At 43.4% G+C, this 22,258-nt stretch overlaps 1 long non-coding RNA gene across 1 annotated transcript in view; it reads right to left on the bottom strand.

The window, feature by feature from the left end:
• Nucleotides 1-542: 542 nt before the first annotated feature.
• Nucleotides 543-22,258, bottom strand: part of LOC128853632 (uncharacterized) — a 238,778-nt gene continuing 217,062 nt past the window's right edge. Inside the window, exons 3-5 of the long non-coding RNA XR_008452251.1 lie at nucleotides 13,661-15,234; nucleotides 13,040-13,100; nucleotides 543-1,357 (exon numbers count right to left, since the gene is read on the bottom strand). This is a non-coding gene — a long non-coding RNA (uncharacterized LOC128853632). The remainder of the gene's footprint in view (nucleotides 1,358-13,039; nucleotides 13,101-13,660; nucleotides 15,235-22,258) is intronic.

Below are 22,258 nucleotides of genomic sequence, written 5' to 3'. Positions count from 1 at the left end.
CCCTGCACGGCTGATACCATGCGTGTTTTTGCATCCTGACATCCACTGGAGAGGCACAGCTGCTGTAGATCTCTACACAGGATGAGACACCACAGGGTATCTCCACAGTGAGCCACAACCCATCCCATTCAATACTGAAGACAGGTAGAAAGAGCAGTTCAATGTATGTTTTGCAGAATCAAACCCTATAACCCAAAATGAGTTATAAAGCAGGTATGTTTATTTCCAGCGCTGGGGTGCAAGGGGGTTCTCCTCCCAGTTTGCACATCCCTGTCTGCTTTCGCTCATCAGGTAGACGCACATCATCACTCCTCTGCCCAGTGAGATGGTTGAGTCCTTCCCTGGAGGTGGTTAAGGGACGGGTGGACAAGGTGCTGAGGGGCATGGTTTAGGGAATGTTAGGAATGGTTGGACTCGATGATCCAGTGGGTCCCTTCCAATCTAGTCATTCTATGATTCTATGATCAGCATACACTGCGCTCTTTGAAAACAATCCCAAACCAAATATTTTAATGTCATCAAAACTTAGTTTTTTTCAGTTGTTCTTACATATCTGTCTTAGATCAGATCAGATCACAGAGCAATTTGTTTTCTGAAAGAGCAAATTATTTGCATCAAATAATAGAAAGACAAAACATATTTTCTTAGGAGTGCATTTTCCCATCAAGGGCTCCTATTATCACACTATCAACCACTACAGGACATTCACCCCACCATGTTTGCCTTTATCTTCACACACATTTGAAGGAAGAAAAGGCTAATATTCCTGTCCTATCACCTAGAGACCTAAATTGCACAGAGCCTACACACAGCCCAGGAGAGCATGCGCTGCTGAGGGCCAAGCCAAGAAGTCCCCAGCCACTCACCTTCTTCCAAAGTCTCACTCTGATTCTTAGGAAGTGGCACTTGTTGGAAAAAAAACATTTTGATTTTTTTACCTTTTTAGTAAAGAAAATTTTCCCAGAGTTTTTTTTTAAAAAAAGCAAGACATGATTTGACGTGGTTTGCGGTAGTGATGGGCAAAAAGCTGGACATGACCCAACAACATGTGCTCACAGACCCAGAAGGCCAATCATATCCTGGGCTGCATCAAAAGAAGTTTGGCCAGCAGGGTGAGGGATGGGATTCTGCTCCTCTGCTTCACTTCCATGAGACCCCACCTGGAGCCCTGCATTCAGTTCTGGAGTCCTCAGCACAGGAAGGACATGGAGCTGTTGGAGTGAGTCCAGGAGGCCACAGAGATGATCCGAGTGCTGGAGCAGTTCCCATACAAGGACAGGATGAGAGAGCTGGGGTTGTTCAGCCTGGAGAAGAGAAGGCTCCTGGGAGAACTTAGAGCAGCTTCCAGAAAGGATGCCTGCAGGAAAGATGGAGACAAACTTTTTAGCAAGGCCTGTTGTGACATGATGAGGGGGAATGGTTTTAATCTGAGGGAGGGTAGATTTAGACTGAATATAAGGAAGAATTTTTTTACAATGAGAGTGAAGAAACACTAACACAGGTTGCCCAGGGAGGCAGCGGACCCCCCATCCCTGGAGACATTCAAGGTCCATTGGACAGGGCTCTGAGCAGCCTGACTGAGTTGAAGACATTCCTGCCTCTACAGGGCAGGTGGGCTAGATGGCCTGTAAAGGCACCTTCCAAACCAAAGCGTTCTATGATACCATTAAAAAATCAAATAAACAAAAAATCTATTATATTTTTTATGATCTTGACCTGTATCTCCTGGATGTTTCGGTTTGGTTGTACTATGCTGCTCTTCAATTTTTCACTCTTCATTAATGGCTTTGAGATATCTGCATACAGCTGTTTCTAAAGGACTTTGGATGCTGATGTCTATTCCAAAACACTTCAAAACAGACAAACACGAGGGTGATTTGAGCTCTCAGTCTCTGGGCTGTCTGCAAAGTGCCTGGCGAAGTGCAGTTGTAGGCAGATCATAATTAATAATTAGCATTATTTATAATGTGGCCTGCAGAACAGAATTGAAAGTGTCATCAGGTTTTACATCCAAAATACTGTCTAAGTTAGTCCTTTCTAATTCCCAGGCATTGCTGTGGGAAGATACAATTGCACATGTAAATACTTTCCCATGCCTCCTCACCATGTGCGTATTTCGCATGTGTAGAGCATATGGGAATGTACGTAGAGCCTCGCTGGAAATGTAGTGTGTGTGTAAATTGTTGCTTGTCTACATCTGTGTATCTAATTGCATGTGAAAATCACTACTTTAGTTGCATCAATGAAATACAACTTTTTGAAAATACAGCTTGCATGTGTTTCTCATTCATTTTAGTGAGGCACAAGATGATCCAGTTGAAAAACAGTAGCTAAGACCAGATGTTCTTCTGTTCCTCCAGCGTGAGAGAAGCAGCTCAGCCTTACGAAACTCAAAGCTCCTTAGCTTAGGATACTTGCAGTATCATGGGAGAGGAAGATCATCTCCTTCAGTGGCCTCCTTTTCCAAGGACCCAGACCTACTCCCAAACGATGTAAATGACAGGAGTTCACCTTTCCTTCCCGTAATTTAGGATCAAGCACCAAGCCTTCTTCAAGTGCTGATGAGCAACGGCTGGAAATGCTGTGCTGTGGTCATTCTGTGGGTTTTCAGGCAACCAGAGGACACTCCTGGGGACACTCCTGGCCAGCTAAGACTGGACGCATGGCAGAGGCTCAATGTAATATAAGACGGGAAAGGTAACTCACCCAGCTTTGCCAAAAGTGTCATTTTAAAGCCATATTCCTAATTTCTAAACAATTGAGTTTAAAACATATTTAATAACCCCTTGAATTTTTCCACAGCTCTGCTGCTGCTGTGGTCATATTTCCAAATTCAATGTACCTCTTACTCCTCCACTTAAAACATTCACTTTTCATTTAAACCTGCAGGAAAAACAAAATCTGGTTTGCTTTCAAATTATTGGCCAAGCTCAAAGAGACATCCCAGCCCTTTATGGGGTGCAGATAAAAGAGCTCACAGTCCCTGCTCTGCCAGGAAAAACATTCACTTTCTGTGAAAAACATTAAGAAATCAAATGAAGAGCTTATTAAACTTTTAGATGGATGAATTTGCGAATTGGACAACGATGCGTGTATATGTCAGACCCTTGAGATGAGATGGTGCCTGTCATAAACTGCTGCTGGATGCATAAATAAGACTCACTGTGCTCTCCCCAAGTCATATTGAAGTAGGAGCTCGGGCTGAAAGCACTCTTTATGAGGATCAGCTGCAAAGATTTATGTGGAAGAATCTTTTCTTTAATTACCAGCTTGCTGAGGCTGACAAAGTATTTGATAGCTTCGAGCCTGCAGCCTGACTTGTGCAGGCATTTGTCAGTGATTGTATCTGCTTTGCCATTTATTTTTCAGTGCCCCAACCAGCAAGTGCCCTCCCATCCCACTGATGAAGGACCTTAAGTGAAAGCAACCTTCTCCACACTCTCTTACCTTCCACCTCTTCCAAAAACCTCAAACAAAACCATTTTGGTGCTTTATTCTAGGACATATGAACCTAATCCTCCACTTTTCAAAGAAGCATTAGTTATCCTAATGATTATTCCAAAGCATTGCTTACTCTTCTGAAGAGAGGTGTTTTAGTTGGCAGAGGTGCTCACTGGCCATCGCAGGTGTTGGAAGTGTAGTTGTACCCGAGGGAGTGATGCCTGTTAAAAAGCACTCCTTCTTACCTATCAGCGATATGAGGTTACTTTCACCAGTAATATAGAGGGAAGACAAGTTATCTTTGTGCTTATCAGCCTGAAGGACCTATATTGCTACTTCTAATAAATGCATGAGCAGCTTTGACTTGCAGAGCCCACTCTGAGTTTGCAGATTTAGCAGTTACAAAAAAGCTTTTCACTTCTTCCTAGCAAACACACTGCACTTGATCTGCCCATGGAGACAGAGCAACGTCTCAACTTATAAATGCAAATATGCGAACAGGGCTGCTGCGTATGAGGGGCTGCATGACCCCAGGTTTACATCCAAAGGTGCAGGAGGCATCTGCCAAGTTACCCTGGAAGCTGAGTGAGAAAAGCAGTTTGCATTTTCCCCTTATCAGGAAAAGACTATACATGCCCAAACGGAGAATATTAAAAACAAATACCTGTTGGTAAGTCGGCCTAATTGACCACATCAAACAAAGATGTCAGCTAAAGATTTGCATGATAATTCATATTGTTTGTCCTCAGAGTCAGGTGCATGGATAAGACCGAGAAACAACTTATCTTGGAATATACTGCTTATGACATCACATACTTTATTCTTCCTTTCTCCTAGTATGATTATGCCCAACTAGCTGATGTTCCAAATACAACTAACACAGAGCATTTGAAGTATTTAGAAACTTAATTTGTATTTTAGTGCATATACTTTCTCTCCTATATTGCATTTTACCTAGCATGCAGGCAGCGAGGCTATGAACAAGTGAGATATTAAAACGTTTGAATCAGACCATCAAGGACCTGAAATACTTCAACAACCACCTGATATGAACCCTAAAACATCAGAGATCAGTCTGCTCCATTCGCAGCAAACTCACACACTTGTAGATTCCGTCAGGCTCTTCTCAGCGTTTGACCTTGCAGTATAACTGACTGCTCTCGGAGCTCCCTCAGGCTCCTTGGAGCAAGCTCCTGTCCTCCTCATCTTCAGTATTTCGCTGTTCCCATCCCACACAGCCCTGCTTTAGAACATGACTGGGGACAAGAATCTCATCTTTGCTCAAGGACTTTCCTCTGATACATTCCTCAAGGCATTTACCAGCCCTGAACTCCACAGCCGGCACATTCCATGCTGGGTTAGAGAGCAAGGTCCCAGGAAAGAGAGGGATCATGGATCTGCCAAAAGCAGCCGTGGGTAAGAGGTCATCTTTGATATGACTGTGTGACCCATTTAGGTACTCTAGGTGTCTTCTGATAGCACTGGGGAGATCTCAAAGCACTACACTTCCATACTTCAAGCCACAGTGTTTTAGGGTGCCCCCTGATTAGTCTCCCTCATCTCCTTTGCAAGAAGACCGGCCCCTGGATCCAAAAGAGGACTCTCTATGAGGGAGCAGACATAGGAGTATTCCTTGTCGAGTTTCCACATTTCTGCATCTCATCTGAATGTTTTGCCACATATTTCTCCTCCAAGTTTTAGGTGGCAGTTAACATGACCTAAAAACCATTTCTAAATGCCTTGAGACATTTTCCATTTGCTGTGTGTGACTCAGCAACCCCACAACCATGCGGAAAAAGTCACCTTAACTGTCAGCTTTCGCCAGGTGTCCACCTGGCTGACTTGATCTCTCTAGCACTCCAAGTGATGGAGTGCAAACCTGACGATGCCACGTACCTCAAAACAGTGCATTAATGAATTTCCGAATGAATTCCTAAGAGTCAGCAGCCTTCAACCAAGAAGCAAGTAGGCTCTGGCAGAATGGTGGTCGGAGTCTCCCTCGGCTCATTCAGAACATGTTATTGCTGGTGCAGGAAGTCAACCAGTAATGCCTGCTTCCAAGGAAAACACTCACTTTACTGTATCTGGTGTTTTGAAATGTATGAAAATAAATTATTTATTATCACGACTTTTGGGCTGAACCTGTTTATATGGGCTTGCATCCGTCTGATCTGAAGACTGAGTCACTGACTGACAGACACACTGTTGGCTGGTCCAGTTACTTACATTATGTCCATACTGTTCCAACAGCTTAAATAAAATTAGCAAGCTTGAAACTTCTCCTCTGTTGGCATTTCTTCATAGAGACAGAGTGTTGCTTAAAGAAACATCAAATCACTCTTGAAGAGGTCAGATCTGCAGGGTGAAATGGCAGAATTAATGGTGAGGTTCCTGGCTGCAAATTCCCAGCCCAGTTTTAGACCCCTTGGCAGCTGTGCCAAGAGAAGGGGCGAGGAGGTTTGGACAACATGGGAATTGGTTCAGAGCCTCCCACAAAATATCAGTCCATGAGAATTAAAATTCTGCTGAAGTCCAAAACTTGCAGCCCTTCTGGCACTGCCAGCCACTTCCACAGCTGGCAGCTGGAGCAAACTCCAGAGTAGTATTTCCACAGACACCAAGTTAATTCTTTTTCCTTCTTTTTACTTTGTACCCCCACAGATCCTGTGAAGATTGAAGTGAGAGCTGCAGATGAGACTCTTGGAGAGGTAGTGTGATGCAGGTGTGGGGGTCTCCTTGACATTCTCTCATGTCAAGGTGCTTCTGTTATATCATACATCACTGCAGACTCAGAACAGAAAAATCCTTTTCTTCACTATCCCATCCAGCAAGGTACAAACGTCCCACCTCTCAGTGCAGAATAAGGGGACTTGAGGTTGAATTTGAGTAGTTCCAGATTTGTGGACGTTTAAAGTTTTATACTATCAGTCCGATTTTCTCATTTCCTGCCTTTCTATTAGTTTGTAACCTTTAAATCAATATTTCCTGAATTTCTTTTTCATCTCATCATTACATCAGCAATGTTACTTGGAGTAACCTGGCCTACGCAGACCATCAGGTGTGAGCTAACAGAAGGCTACCTTGGTAGGCAGACAGACCTCAAAAGGCCCGAGGCAACAGGCAAAGTGTTGGCCCTATTCCGCATTTGCTTGATGAGGTAGGAACCGAAAGTGACTGACAGCAAATGCTGCATCCTATAAACAAGCAAAAAGCCTTGGCACAATTGGCAGACAGCATTCCCGTGGGACCTGGGCCACGGGAGAGACTTTAGTATGGTTACTAACGATACCATGATAAGAAAGGGATAGTCCTAGGGCTCTAGTGAGCCTTCTACCTCTCTCAACACTTCAAAGGCTTTGATTCCTTATCTGGCACCTCCTTTTGATAACTGCTTTGCAATATCTTGAGACCACAAAGGATTAACTACATGTATTTATGCTGCAACACACACCTGAGCGTCTGTCTGCCAGGAGCCCAGCAAAAACCAAATCATCGCCATGCCTTACAGTTATTTGCTTGAATTGTTCAGTATTTTCAAAGCACTCTGATCAGACAAGTTGGGAGAGCTGGAGTTGTTCACCCTAGAGAAGAGAAGGCTGTGGGGAGATCTTAGAACAGCTTCCACTGCTGAAAGGGGCTCCAGGAAAGCTGGGGAGTTCAGGGAGTGTGGGGATGGAATGAGGAGGAGCAGTCTCCATCTGAAAGAGGAGAGATTGAGATGAGATCTCAGGAAGAAATATTTTCCTGTGAGGGTGGGGAGGCCCTGGCCCAGGTTGCCCAGAGCAGTGGTGGCTGCCCCATCCCTGGAGGGGTTCCAGGCCAGGTTGGATGGGGCTTGGAGCCCCTGAGCCAGTGGGAGGTGTCCCTGCCCATGGCAGGGGGTGGGACTGAATGGGCCTTGAGGTCCCTTCCAACCTAAACCATTCTAAGATTCTATGCTTCTGTTAGGAGCCCAAACATACCAGATCACCTACGGTGAATACTGGGACTTGCCTTTTGTCTCAGAACTCTTAAATCAGTAAGAACAGTTGCTTGTGACAACATAGTTTTTTTTCCACCTGAAAGTGATACTAACTTTTATGTAACTGAAACAAGTGTCTAATCACAGTTTCTCCCTTGATTTCACAGATTTTTTTTTAAGGAAGAGGAAGTGATACAGTACCTTCTGGACTTCCGTGACCAAGAAGAACATGCAAAGATGAAGACGATCTGCTGCTTAACACACATACCTTGGAGCAACAGCCAATATCTCGGTACAATAGTCTTCACTTGCTCTGCACTTGCAAGCATTGAAGACTATGAGTAGGATGTGTGTTTGTGGTTGAGGAGGTATTTGAGCTATGCTCTGCGTGGATGGAATACGCCTGGTGCTGAAAGCTGTGGGATGGAAGAATGAATGCAGTTGTATTGGGAGCAGCAGGAATGCTTACAGTATTTTGTGTCCTTAAATGTGGATTAGCTTGGACAGGGATGTAAGGTGGGAAAGACATATCCTGAACACCTGTTTCTACATCTGTAGTTTTTTTTACTCATTCTGGTGGCAGCAGACCTTGCTTCACACTCTCGGTCCTTATTCTGCACTCAGGTCCTTTCCATTTCATGCAAAAATAGTTTCTCCTCTCATCAAAGTCAGTTGCATTTCTAAATGGGGAGAGGCTGAGGGGGAAGTGGTGCTGATGGAGGTTAGGAACACCTCTGGGGAACTGGAGCAGCAGAGAAGAACCGAATCTGGGATCCAAACCTTCTGCTGCGGTACAGAGTGTGCTCCATGTCTGCTAACAACCCTTGTGCTGGTGTTTGCTACTGCTTTCCTTCCACAGCTCAAGCTGCCACTGAAGTCAGCGGGAATTTGGTCAAGTCAAGGTATTTGGGATGGACTCCTTAGGGAATTAAGGCAGCCACATTCTCAAAGTCTCATGGAAAAGGAGTGCGCAATGAGTAGGCAAACAGTGCTATTCTCACTTTTGTCAGCAAAGGGAAATTTAGGTGATTTATCAAGAAGCTAAGGCTAAAACTCTCTCCAGAGGCAATGGAATTATATGCACTTTCACTGACCTTTGAAAATACATGATTTATGGGAATACCCACTTATTTACCTAAATTCCCACAAACTGACCTGAAAAAACTAGCCCTTGATCTGTGGTGGCAAGGGACTCCACAGAGGTAAAGTCACTGAAGGAGAAAGAAGCAAAAATAGAATCAAAGGAAAAAGTAATATTTTAAAGCAGAAATACATCGAAGGGTTAGAAAATAACTTGTACTAAGTAATGTAACAGAATATCACTTGGCAGTGCTGTCGGGCTGTGGATGGACAGAGAGACTTAGGGCTTCAAGCTAGTTTGGCTGTTGGTAATTAGGAACTTGAAAGGAAATTTGAAAACACAGAAAACAATTTCAACTCAGAAATGCTACAGTTCCATAGGCCTGTAGCCACACGCCTGACCATCATTCCCAGGGAACCTCCATGCGCACCCTTCTGCTGAGCTGCTGAGCTCAATGCTGGGCTCCACTTTGAAAATTAATGTTTTACAAGATGGTTACACCACCTCGGTACTCTCTCGTGGACCACAGAAACCTCTACACCGCATACTTTAAGACAAATCCCCTCGTAAAAAGCTATACATTCTCTTATGGTATTTTTGCAAAGATGACAGGACCTTGGCTCTCAAAATGCCCCCTAAAATAGAGTGGACAGTATGTAGTGCCCCTGTCTCGGAAAGATGAACCATAGAATCATAGAATGGATGGGATTGGAAGGGACCTTAAAGCTCATCCAGTTCTAACCCCTGCCACAGGCAGGAATACCTCCCACTGGATCAGGGGCTCCAAGCCCCATCCAACCTGGCCTGGAACACCTCTGAGTTTGGGGCAGCCACCATTGCTCTGGGCAGCCTGGGCCAGGGCCTCCCCACCCTCACAGGAAAATTTCTTCCCAAGATCTCATCTCAATCTCCTCTCTTTCAGCTCAAAGCCTTTCCCCTCACACTATCCCTGCAATCGCTAATCAAGAGCCCCCTCCAAGCTTTCCTGGAGCTCCTTTCAGTTCTGGAAACTGCTCTAAGGTCTTCTCAGAGCCTTCTCTTCTCAAGGCTGAACTCCAGCTCTCTCAGGCTGTCCTCAAATGGAAGGTGCTCCACCCCTCTGATCATCTTCTCAGCCCTCCTCTGGACTTGCTCCAATAGATCTATGTTTTTCCTGAAGAGTTTTGTTCATTCTGTTAGATTTGAACCTGAGATCCAGAGGGTGCAAATGAGATGCACAGCGCTGTTTATCAGCCCCCACAACAAATGCTAGTTCTTAAATTTTCCTTGGAAAAAGGCTAGATGAAACTTAACCTTCCTCCTTGCAGTCCCAGCACAGCCGGCTCCCTTGAATTCAGTCAAGAAATATGAAGAAAACATGCTATTTCAGATGCCAGATCCAAAATGCCTGCTGCTCTACGTGGAAAGAAAGCATCGTGAAAATAAGACAGACCACCACCAGTTTTGATGTGCAATGCTTGAACTGATCTAGGATCTTGTATACATCTTGGAACTGCGGGAATAAAAAGCAAAATCCCAGAGGTCATCAAAAGTAGATCAGAACAAAATGTGTAAATTCATTTGTCTAGAGAGTGAAAAGTTAGTCAGGCCATACCCCCATGGTGGCTCTGAACCAGGACTGGACATGCCGTCATGCCTCAGAGGTCTAACCTGAATTTACTCTTTGATCTCCTTATGGTGTTTTAAGTAAAGAAGCCCTACAATCCATCAGAATCAGACCGTGAGAGCCTGGAGCCAGATTTGGATCTGGACTCTGTGGGTTTGGCTTATTTCTAGGCGTAAGTGCAAATGCGTTTGGTGGTCTGATTCAAGTCTCCAGCAAACAGGTGAGTTGGCTTTGTTCAATACCGCTGTATAATTCTGCATGATTGGCACCTTTCACTTTAAAGAAGCCTGAGCTGCATTAGCCAGCAATGAATTAAATTGGCAAATGCTTGGGGAGGTTTGTAAAGCAGTTGGCTCTGTTCAAGGCTCAGATTCTCTCATTTTCATGAACGCAAACCCACACTGGAATAGAAAGTGAAAGAATAAACTACCTACGCAGCATCTGATAGTAAGAAGAATGCCATTCTTCTTAAAAAACAAACAAAAAAAAATCCCTTTTAATGTGATAATCTTACAATAACTAATTATTTCAGTGAACAAATGACACCAAGACAAGAAGTATCCTGGAGTCAGAGACATGAACTTTCAGCTGGTAGGTCAATGGTAACATATCTTGTTTGAACAAGCCTGACAAAGATCTGCTGAGCAATATCCATTGGGGCCAACAGGGCTTGGCTGTCTGCATTGCGGTGGAGAGATAGACTTGGATAACGGTGTCACTCACTCCTTCCCTGACACCAGCCAAGCATAATGAAGCATGGCCAAAGACTTCTTCAGTATGATGGCAAGACTGATATGCTGAAAAGACCTAAAAATGGTCGATACGGATGAATTAGAATGAAATAGTTGTATTAACAATGATCTGAGACGGCACGTCCAGCGTTGAAGCCAACACAACCCTGCTCCAGCCCCCCCTTTCCTCTGTAATGGCCTTCACGCTGCATTTTCATGTATGCAGCAAAAAATTATGCAAGTACATCCAGCCCACAACGGTGTCGAGGGATGTCTACACCGCAGACTACAGCATAGAGCTGAGGTATCTGGATCAGCTGTAAATGAGCTAATGGGAGTACCTCTGGCCATGTAACTGCAGCTCTGGAATTTGCTTCTCATAACTAGTTTCTATTGTTATTTTTAATGCTGCTAATAATAATGCATCAGCAGTGTAACAGCTTTGAGTTGTTTGAGGCCTGGGACCTGCTGATTTAAACACAAAACACATCTGCCCCCAGAACCTCTGAAGTATGATCAGACACGGCCAGTGGATATAAAGAGATGAGCAGGCTGAGCACAAAGAAATCAACCAAAGATTTGCACTATGTTAATTCTCCCAGGAAATCCTTACTGCTATGAAAACCAAAGATCGGCTGAAAGTGAAGACAAAAGGTAGAAGAGACAACTACATCATTTTTTCTGTTTTGAAGAAGAGTTTTGGCTGCTTTCATCCTAAAATGGGGAATGAAAGTTTCCTTGGGTGCATTCAGTAAATTCTAACTTTTATGAGAAACTAATATACGAAGAGGTGTTTTCTTGTGCGCAAAAATCCAGCCTGAATTCTTCAGAAGCAATTGCTATTTTAGCCATTCCAAAAACCTGACCTAGAGCGTCTGACTTTTTGGTAGTGAAAGAGAGGTCTGTGATATCACTCAGAACACCTTAATCCGTTTTCAGACAAAGGTCGTATCATCAGGTCAACATCCAATTTCTGAGGCTAAACTCCTTTCTAGGATGTATTCTTCCTGGAAACCCACTAACGACAGAGTTGTATGAGGCAACCAATCATTTTGGCTTTGGGCAGTGTTTGTGAGCAGGGTGAGCCCAAGGGAAGGGCAGCCCAGCCCTTGCAAGCTCCGTGTTGCAACAGGAAGCATAGATTCAACCCCAGAAGGCTGGTTCACCCACAGGCCAGTAGATATATTTTAAACCAGTTAAAAACATCCTCAGCCATGAGGAGGAGCTCCAAAAAAAAAAAAAAATAAAAGTCAACATGGATTATTCTTTGTGAGCAAAGTGAAAAAACACAAGACCGTAATCATCATAGTCCAGGACAAGGAGGAAGTGATGACTGAGGAGAACTTCCAAGTGTAACTAAAGAAAAGAAGTAAGAGGATACTGCACAGCCCAGCTCAGTGATGATAACAAATTAAGGCAGATTAGCATGTTTCTCAGTTCCTAGGTGTTGGTTTGGCACTATGAATGACCCAAGAAAGAAATCTTAACATGTTATGGGTCTGGAATGTGCTCAGAAGCTGAAGGAAGCCACAAAAAATAGACTGATACTTCACTACTTGTAACATTAGCAGATGGCTGTTACCAGTCCTCTTTCTCCAATGCATCTTAGAAAACAGCTTTTAAATTTATCAGATCTGGGACATACAGCATGGGTAAAGTTCCAGTAAGTAGCCGTTTATTTTATAAGGGGATTTAAATATTGTAAAACTGAATAAAATGCAGGTGTTGGCATTACAGACAAGTGAACCTTGTGCAAGCTCTACAAAGACAAGCCTTCCAGATTAAAAAGGCTTTGTACAGTTTGTGTTGCCTCAGTGGAGGAGATAGATTTTTGGATCATCTAATGCAGCATCTTCCTTTACATTACGAGATCGCAGATTCAAACCTCTGCTCTGTTTGCACACCAGAGAAGCGCATGCAGTGAGACAGATGGTGGCCATATTTACATCTGCACAGTTTTGTTAACTTTGAAATTTGGCTGAAGGAGTTCAACCACCAGATTGTCCAAACAAGAATAATTGCCATCTAGTGTTTGGAGTTGCTATGCTTTCTGAGAAGGATGGACACTAACCCCATGTTGTGCTACTATTCAAACGACCCAGCCAGGCTTCTATCAAGGGATGGTGGGATTAACCAAAGCAGGAGCAGAAATACATGTGAAAAATAGATCCGCTAATTTTCACACTGGATTTTGGTAGCAAGGAGAGAATTGTAGCTACCTCTTGGCAGGCTTCCCTGATGATCAAACCCAAACCTTCTGGGCCGTGCAGAATCAGCCTCCTCAAAAAAAAAAAGAGAGATTATATGAAAACCTTACAAGGTTTAAGGTTTAAACGAGGTTTAAGGTTGATGAAGCACCACCTGCGTCAGTTCATTGACTCCTGATTTACACCAGTAGAAGTGAACAGATAGCCAAGGTAATACTAGTTAATTATTAAATATATAATCAGTGTAACCATGCCCTCTAGAGGACTAAGTTTACTTTCATAGAGTCCAAACCAACCCTTGTGTCTGAACACTCTCAAAATCTGGGGGAAAGACATTTTGGATGCTTGTGGTTTCCTTTCCTACCTGAATCTAGACATGAATCACAATTTCCTCACCAGCCCCATACCCTACAGTGGATTGAACCAACCCCACAAAACGGCACTGATAGGTGACTTTTAACTTTTGTACCCACCTGGTGTCTCCACCAAACAACTAATTTACCTAATCCTCAGCCAAAGACAGATGGACTGATCTAAAGGCTTGTCCTCTACCAAAGGGAAGGACAGTTCCATAGACATTGGACCGCTTCGTCGATATGTTGAGCATTAAACTAACAGCATTCATTTTCTTACCTCCTGCTTTCCACATCTTCCTTCCTTTTCTTTTTTCTGCATTCACTGGCAATTTCCCCAGCTTTCCTTGGGCAGCGTGGTTTACATTCCAAGTTGGCTTGAGACACAAAAATGAGAGTGAAATCAATCTGTGTGAAGTTTGTTTGCCATGGCTGTGATTGCCCGAGTTAGATGGGATGCTGGTGGCAGAGTCAGCTAGCTGTGTTCATGGGTACTAACACAGTCCCGAAGGAGCCAATAAATGCTTGTGGAGTCAGGTCTGAAAGACTTTTGCCCTCAAATGTCCACAATTTGAGATCAGGAACTCACCGCCATAAGCACATGAGCCACACACCATCAGCTGTGTGGGCTTTGAAAAACAAATTCTGGACAGGAACAGGGAAAGAATCAAAGGCATGAGCTCAAGGGAAGCAACAAAAAAGAAATTCTCCCTCATCAGTTCAGTAGGTTTCTGCTATGGTTGGTCTATGCAGATTGGAGATATTCCCTTTGAAGTCCTGCAGACCAGCCTAGGGATGTAGGGCTGGAGCGGTAGCCTCCCTTCAGGCCATGAAAGGACAAGGAGACAACAGGGAAGACACCCACTTTCCTTCTACTGTCTATTTTGACATCTTTTCCATGGCACCTTAGCTTGAGTCTCAAGTTAGGACTGCCCCCCAGTAATCTGAAGGGACAAGTGTAATTGAGTGCCTCTGTATTTCAGTAGCTGTGCTGAGTAACCCCAAAATAGAATGGATGAGGGATTTTCAGAGCCTGTACCATCAGCTTTGCTTTTCTTATTGAGTTGTTGGGATGTTAGACACCGAATATACTGCAGCTGTCAGACGTCGGTTTTCAAATTCACACTGCGGATGTTTTCTTTTTAATCCCACTTTACTGTATTCTTTCTTTGGCTTTTCTTCCCATAAAAGAATATGTATTTTTTTTTCCTTGGTTACTTCCACTCTGCTGACCTGGTTTCTTGCCTTCCTTTGGAAACATTTAGGTGTCTCGGCAATGGAGAGGATGAATCAGTGAACATACAGCAGGTCTGGGAAAACCCCAGCAGAGAGAAGTGTGCAGGGAAAAGAGAGGATTACAGAGCCTTTGGAAACAGCCCAGCAAGAAAGGGTGCTATCATTTTTCTTTTCTCTCTAAATTTTCATTAGCAGCCAGTATTGCTGCTCTGAGCAAATCACAGAATTGTAGAATGGTTTGGGTTGAAAGAGACCTTAAGGATCACACAGTTACACCTCTCTGTCATAGGCGACTTCCACTATGTCAGGCTGCCCGTGCTTTTTGTTCAGGAAGTCCTTTGTGATCATTTAGATGACAAAACTCAAACCAGTTCAGTTGCAACTGAAAAAATACACAACAATGCAAATTTTCCAGCAGTAGGAAGGTTTTGGCGTATTGGAAACTGAAGGATCATTTGCTGGGAAGGCGGAGATCCAATCCTCAAAGGGGTTTGCTTAGGTTTTAGTTCATCCTTAGAAACACCAGCTGCCTCATCTCAGGATCACGTTTCCACAGTTCAGTGCTTGGTCGCTGTCTGCTGCAGATACAGCCATTTGCTTCTTCACCTACAGACACACCTGAGAAACAGGGGGAGATTTGTAGATAGTTCAACAACAGAAAAATTAGACCCTTTTACAAGTAAATTATATGGTATAAAGGACATTGAAAATTTGACAAACTATTAAACCAATGCAGAACAATGTAACGTGATGATCTCATTGTTGAATTTTTAAATTTAAATTGAGATGGAATTTTCAGATGCTTTCCCTACATTTTGGAGCACTATTCTAATATCTTTGTTATTCTTCTTCTTAAAGAGTCCCTCACAGAAAAGAATGAATGAACTGTAATATAGGTGAAAAACCTTCTCCTAGCATTAAATGTCCTGTATCCTGGCTCTGGGGCTGGGATGCAACATCATTTTAAGCATTTTGAGTCATCCCACTGATTTCAGCCAGATTAGTCATATGCTCAGTCTAAGCACAGCGCAAAGCACCATGTACGATCAGAGGTTTTGTTTAAAAAAAAAAAAGAATAGATAGATGGTTCGTGCTCAGATTTACAGAAGGTCCCTCCATTAAACCAATGACACCAGCCTGTACCCTGAGTATTTGAAAAAGGCTTTATAAGAATGCGTGCAGACTTATTGTAAACAAACATTTTTTTCGCCTTAAATCAGTTGAATCTGAATCAAACAAATGGGTGCGTTGAAATGAAGACTGAAAAACAGGAGTGAGTTGCGTAAACTGATAATACTACTATTAGGGTTGAGTAACACGTAGACCTTTTTCTGAAAGTGGTAAATAGTTTTTGACTTCTGAATGTCTGACACTCTGGTTTACAGCAGGACTAAATCACATCATAAATGAAATTTAAAGGTAGTTAACAAAATAATCTTTATGTCGAAGGACTGAAATGTGGGTTCCCCATTTGGAAATGTCATTCTTTGGTTTTGTAGTGTCCCTTAAAGGCTAATCTAAAAGAAAATTAAATTAATCTCATGCTCACCACCTTTGAATTGCAGAAGTGAAAACCTTTCAGGACTTGCCAATTACTAAGGAAACTTCATAGCTGGATTATTCCCAAATTGCACACCCTTTATTTTAACCACTAAAGGCAAACACATGGTTTTGATGGGTCGTAAAAGAACAGGTTGCTTTTTCAGTACTGAAAGAAGCTGTAATTACTTCCCTTGTTCGGTGACTTCCTGATTTACTTAGGCTGTTATGGGGGATGCTATTCTGCTAAGGTAATTGGAGCTGCCGGAGTGAAGCTGATGACCTGAGGGAATGACCAGGGCTTTTCAGTATAGGTGACTTGCACCTAATGAGTAGAGTCGAGCTTCCCAGGAAGAGAGGACACTATCGCTGCCTTAAGTGCTTGGTATGTGTACTTTAAAGGCTTGTGTTTCACGGTTCAAGCAAATTATATCTCTGTATGATATTCAGAAACCAAACTAAATCAGTTCCAAAGGCAGATAAACTAAAGGCATTTTCTTCAGACAGAAGTACGAGAAATAGATTCTACCAGAAGGGTGAGCTTCACATATTTCTTTAGATAATGATACTAACGCAAAGAGGTAACCAGCAGTTCGTGAATCAGTCCCTCTCTGCAACATAATATATAACACAGTTGCAATGAGTGGCAATGGGTTATTCTAGTACGAATTAAAATACCCAACTCAAGAACTACAAATGGGACCACAGGAGTTTTCCAGGGCTAGCACAGACTTAGAGAGGACATCATCCCTGAGCCATTCTTGGAGGAAAGAGAAAGCTGCATGCAGTTACTCTCAAGAGGACTGGCCACCCCTTCAACAGAGATGCCTTCCTTTCCCCAGCAGATGAGACAAGAAACCACCCAATGTCTTAGCAGTGCTTTCCAGAAAATTTATTTTTTGCAGCTGGCAGAGTGTCTGAGTTTAGCTAAAACCACTGCTTGGTTTGTTTCTTGCGCATTTTTGAGTGTGTTATATTAGCTTTCTGTTCAGTAGGACAAACTTTGACTTGCTGCATGTTGCCTGAAGATGAAATAAATCACTTAATCCTGTGGTTCCTGATTCAAAGTATTCTAGATCACATGTTTTGAAATGAGTGCTTGGCTTAGTGTGCAGTAGGCTAGTTGCTCCAAGTAAACTGATGGGAATAGGCTAAATCAGCCATCTCTAAGTCCTGTATCATGAATCATACATAGCGTTTCCTTTCCTGTCTCCTGTGTAGTCTGATGGATCCATTCAGGTATGAAATCTTGTAGCAAGTTTGGGTACATAAAGAAGTTACAGTGAAGTAAACACAATTTACACCATTGTGTAAATTTACCATTGTGTAAATTCAATTTATAGCACATTATAGCTGTCTATTACTCGAAGAACAAAAGCTCATGTACTTTTACCCCAGGGGAAAAGCAAGCATGAGGAACGACTGAGGAGCAGCTGCTACGTTAACTGTTAACACATAAGTTAGTATCACAGCATCACGATTTGACCCCAGCCAACAGCCAAGCATCACACAGCCACCCAATCACTCCTTCCTAGTAGGATGGGGGAGAGAATCAGAAGAGTAAAAGTGAGAAAACTTGTGGGTCAAGATAAAGACAGTTTAACAGGTAAAGCAGATCCAGGAATTCATTCACTACTTTCCATCAGCAAGCAGGTGTTTAACCATCTCCAGGAAATCTGGATTCCATCATATGTAACACTTGGGAAGACAAACATCATTATTCTGAATGCCCCTTCCTTCTGCCCCCTCAGCTTCATATGCTAAGCATGATGTCATATGTTACAGAATGTCCCTTTGGTCAGTTGGAGTCACCTGTCCCAGCTGTGTCCCTTCCCAGCTTCTTGCCCATCTTCATCCTACTCACTGGTGGGGTGAGGAGCAGAAAAGGCCATGGCTCTGTGCAAGCACTGCTCAGCCAGAACAAAAACATCCCTGCCTTATCAGCACTGTGTCCAGCACAAATCCAAAACGCAGCCCCGTACCAGTTACTATGAAGAATATTAACTCTACCCCAGCACATACGGTAACTCATCCAACCCCACAGATAGATGCCTTTGGTAGAAGGCAACGAGTGAAAATGTGAGAGCACAAAGACAGCGCAAACCTTAGGTCTTTAAGACTCTCCGTATCTATGGATTGGTTTGAAAACACCGACCAGGAAAGAGTTTGGCTATAGCACCTCTTCAAAATGGACAAAACATGCTAACTTCTAAACAACCCAAATCTTCCAGCATCTTCATTTCAGAAGTTATTTCAAGAGACTGCAGATGAGTATATTTACAGCTAAGACTCTTCAACACCTGCAAGCACCAACAGAAAGCCTCACATATGGTATCCAGATGTTCTGCATGGCTGAAAAAGGCATAGAGAGCACAGCATCCTCCAGAAATTGCCATGGAGGGCGCTCCTTAGAGAGGCAGGTGGCCAGTTAATCGTTACAAAGGCTCACTCCCCAATCTTTCCTTTCTCGAAGTTCAACTGGAAACCTATTCAAAGTATTAGGAAACCATGCTATTTCTTTAACATATCCTAACTCTTTAAGCCTTCCTTGTGAAATGCAACCAAATTACATTTCCAGTGGCTGGTATACAAATTGGATGCCAGAATAGCACTGTGTAGCATTTTAGGTGAACCCCAAATCCAAATTAGTGATTGAGGAGAATCTTCATAATGTAGGGAGCTCCAGGAGCCTCTGTTAAGCTGATCCACTGAATAACATCTCCATCAAGGACTTAAATATGATCTGAAGAACAAATTATTTTAATTCATGGTGGATTCTGAAATAGCAGAAACAGAGCTACTACTGATGATACTGAAATAACATTTATGGAAGGCAGGAGTTAAAGCTAGAAACCTGAGCCTGAGCTTGGGAGGGCACACGTGTCTCTGAACACACGCAGTCAAACGACCAGGGAAATCTAGAAAAGTGATAATGCAGAGACAGATAATAAATTATAGTATGCAATGCTGTGGGTCAGAGAAAAAAATATCCTATCTATTAATTGGACCAGATAAAATTTCCTTCCTATGTGAAGTGAAAAGGCATTTCTGGATACCCCGTCCAGCTGGGACTGTCAGCACCACTATGGCCAACATCATACCTGACCTACAGCATGCCTGGGCAAGCAGAGACAAGTCCATGAGAGAAGATGCCACCCACGTTCTATAGTTTTTCAAAAGCAGTGATCACCATCTTGAATTGATCAAACTCTCAGAGCTTATTCCCTGGTCGAGCAGATCCGTCCCTGTCTCCAGGATGTATGTCGGTGTCCTGTTATCAGTTCACCTGAAACACCCCCTCCCAAGTCAAATAGTCTTATGAAACAACAGCGTCCAAACAGAAGCTGGTGAGGACTGAAACATCAGCAACGTGTGGGTAAGTAGTGACCTTGAAGGGTGAGTGGGGCGTTTTTGGATTATCTCACCTGGTTGCTGTAGAATTGATAGCTGCATTGATCAGCTCATGTGGTCAGCTGTACCAAAATCTACCAGAAAAATCCCAGTAGGTGAGCAGTGGCCTGGGATCTTTGTGGCCTTCAAGGAGACAACCATGACCAGCCCGGCCAGCTGGGACTCAGGCTGTGCCCAGAAGAGGCATGGCACTGGCCAGGAATGACACAGTCTGAGCCCTCCAGGATACACATGAGCTTGGGGTGGGGTCCTCCTCCCTTTTACAAACCTCCCTGAGGGAAAAAGCACTGATTGGCAGCATCCCTGGGGAAGTTCCCAAGTGAGAGAACAGACGCTCTCTGCTTCTCTGCCCACCTCCCCTCCAAAATGATCTCACATATCCAGAAAGCAGAGCATGGGAGATGATGATTAATGGCTTTGTTTACTCTTTTCCGGTATGTTCTAACAGGCAAAGAGATAACATTTGTCGAAATACAGATCTGTCATAAAAATAAGCAACCAAAAATACGAGTAAAACAAAACAGTATTTGAGTCTTAACTTTCCAGATGTAGGCTTCCAAGTTCCCACTTGGGTTGTTGTTATTATTATTACTACTATTACAGTCATGAAGCAGAACGAGCACATGTATAGAAATGTAAGACGGAGACAAGAGATGAGCGCAGCCTGGGGGAGCAGACGTTGCCTTGCCTACTTCTCTGAACGTGCTGACTACTCATAACCACCACGTCCACTGGGGAACCCTGACGAGGCAGGCAGGATGGTGGGAGACCTCACCAACGGAAGGGACTCCACGTCCTTCTGTAGTTACAGATTACGAAAGTATTGACCACAGTCGTTAGAAAGGAGGAGGAGAACGATATTCAGGAGCAGCCTCAAACCTCTTTAAGAAATGGCCCACCCCTCTGTTGCTTTACTTTCAAACATGGGTTTAAGCTGCAAGATTTGGAACCAGGATCAGGTTGTTTGGGGCTCAATTTGCTTCCAAACCCTAGGTCAGTTTGGATTTAGGGATTTGGCCTCTGTTTGCCTTTGGATCTAAATTCCACCCTTCCCAAACTTACGTGGGAATGCTCAGACCCATCTCTATTTGTCTTGGGTAGGGGAGTCACTGTGATGCTATCTGCAGTGGAACTTTCCATTAGCAGCAACACGAGAGACAAAGAGCTCATGCTCTGACCTTTATAAAACTATTCCTTAACAAAATTTACTCAAGTAAAGATTCCACAATCCTCTTTGGTTTTACTCATTTAATTGATACGGACATAAAATATTTTGCGTTGTTTTAATAATAGTTTGGGTTTCTGCTATTTAAAAAAACAAAAAGTTCATTTCTCCGAACATATTTTTAGCAAAAATATTTTGCTTGAACTTTTTTCCTCTGCCTTCAAAGGCTGCTGCACAGTTCTGGGGTGCTAAATACTAAACTCACATTCTACCACTCCATCTCCTCCCATTTGGATGCTAATCACAGGATCCTGATGCCAAACTCTGGAAGATATTTTTTCCAGCAGCAGCATCTGGCTTCTTGGCAGACCCCGCGAGCAGTTGTGTTGGCAGCGGTGGGAGCTGCCTGAGTCTGTCATGTGTTTAGGCTGCTGCAGAGCCGTCTGAACCGCCTTGTTGCCTTAGACACTATGTTCTCTTGACTTCCATTTCATTTTGATAAATTTGTACTTTCTGTTGTCCGCCTGGTAACGAAACTCCTTCGATCCCAAAAGGATCTATATATAGTTTCGCTAATCGAGAATAATAACGGATGGTTTTGGAGCCCTTTTCAGCTCACCAGACCCCAGCTCCTGCTCAGCAGACAAAAATTGCTCCATGACCTCTGCAGAGGGATCGTTTTGCACACTGCTGAACTGCAGTCGCCTCTAGAAGGGAGCATGGGAGCCATCGAACTCGCAGGAGACCCTCGAGGTCCAAACACTCTCTCCACTCTCCTGCCACATGCCAGGAACGCTCTGACTAATGCTTGTCACGGGAAGACCAAGACTCCTGCCTGCAAACTGACTCACACAGCTCCTTGGAGAAGCCCCTTTTTGCCTCCTGAGTACCTTAAATTTAATATTCTGAGGAAGGCACACCAGGAGGGATCTGTCACTCCTGCTTTACGGACTGGCAGTGGAATTACTTTGAACTTGACTTCCCTTAGGACCAGACTAAATGAAGATCGAAGTAAAGAATGGATTTACTCCTTACGACAAAAATACTTAAACATAATTTCTGGTTCTGGAGAAAGATGCATATGAAAAAAGGAAACTCTGCTTAGCTAGATATTCCTTTGTTATTCTTGAATTTCTCTTTCGATTTCATCCACTGAGAAACTCATGAGGGTGCTCCCACAACTCTCCCAGTCGTTATTCAGGGCAATACTTTGCCCTCTTGTTCCCCTTGCTGAAAATCACTGGTTTAGGAGGTGTATTTCTTTAGATAAGCCCTTTTCTTTCCGAGGCTCAAAACCTCTTTGGTTCAAAATACCAGTATTTTATTGAGGTAATACATTTTGACACTTATTCCAGAAGACTAGTCATCCTTGCTTAGTCTAGGAACACAGATATCTCTCCGTATGGCCAAGCAAGATCCTCTTACAGCCAGAGCACAAACAGAACTTGCTAACACCTTTCCGGCGAGGTGAAATTTGCTCCAGACCAGAAGGGTGGAAGTCTATTTTACCTAAACATACGAAAACAA

This window comes from Cuculus canorus, chromosome 14, assembly GCF_017976375.1.
Source record: "Cuculus canorus isolate bCucCan1 chromosome 14, bCucCan1.pri, whole genome shotgun sequence".
Lineage (NCBI taxonomy): Eukaryota > Metazoa > Chordata > Aves > Cuculiformes > Cuculidae > Cuculus > Cuculus canorus.
Note: the sequence above shows the minus strand (reverse complement) of the source record. Positions and strands in the feature narration are given on the sequence as shown.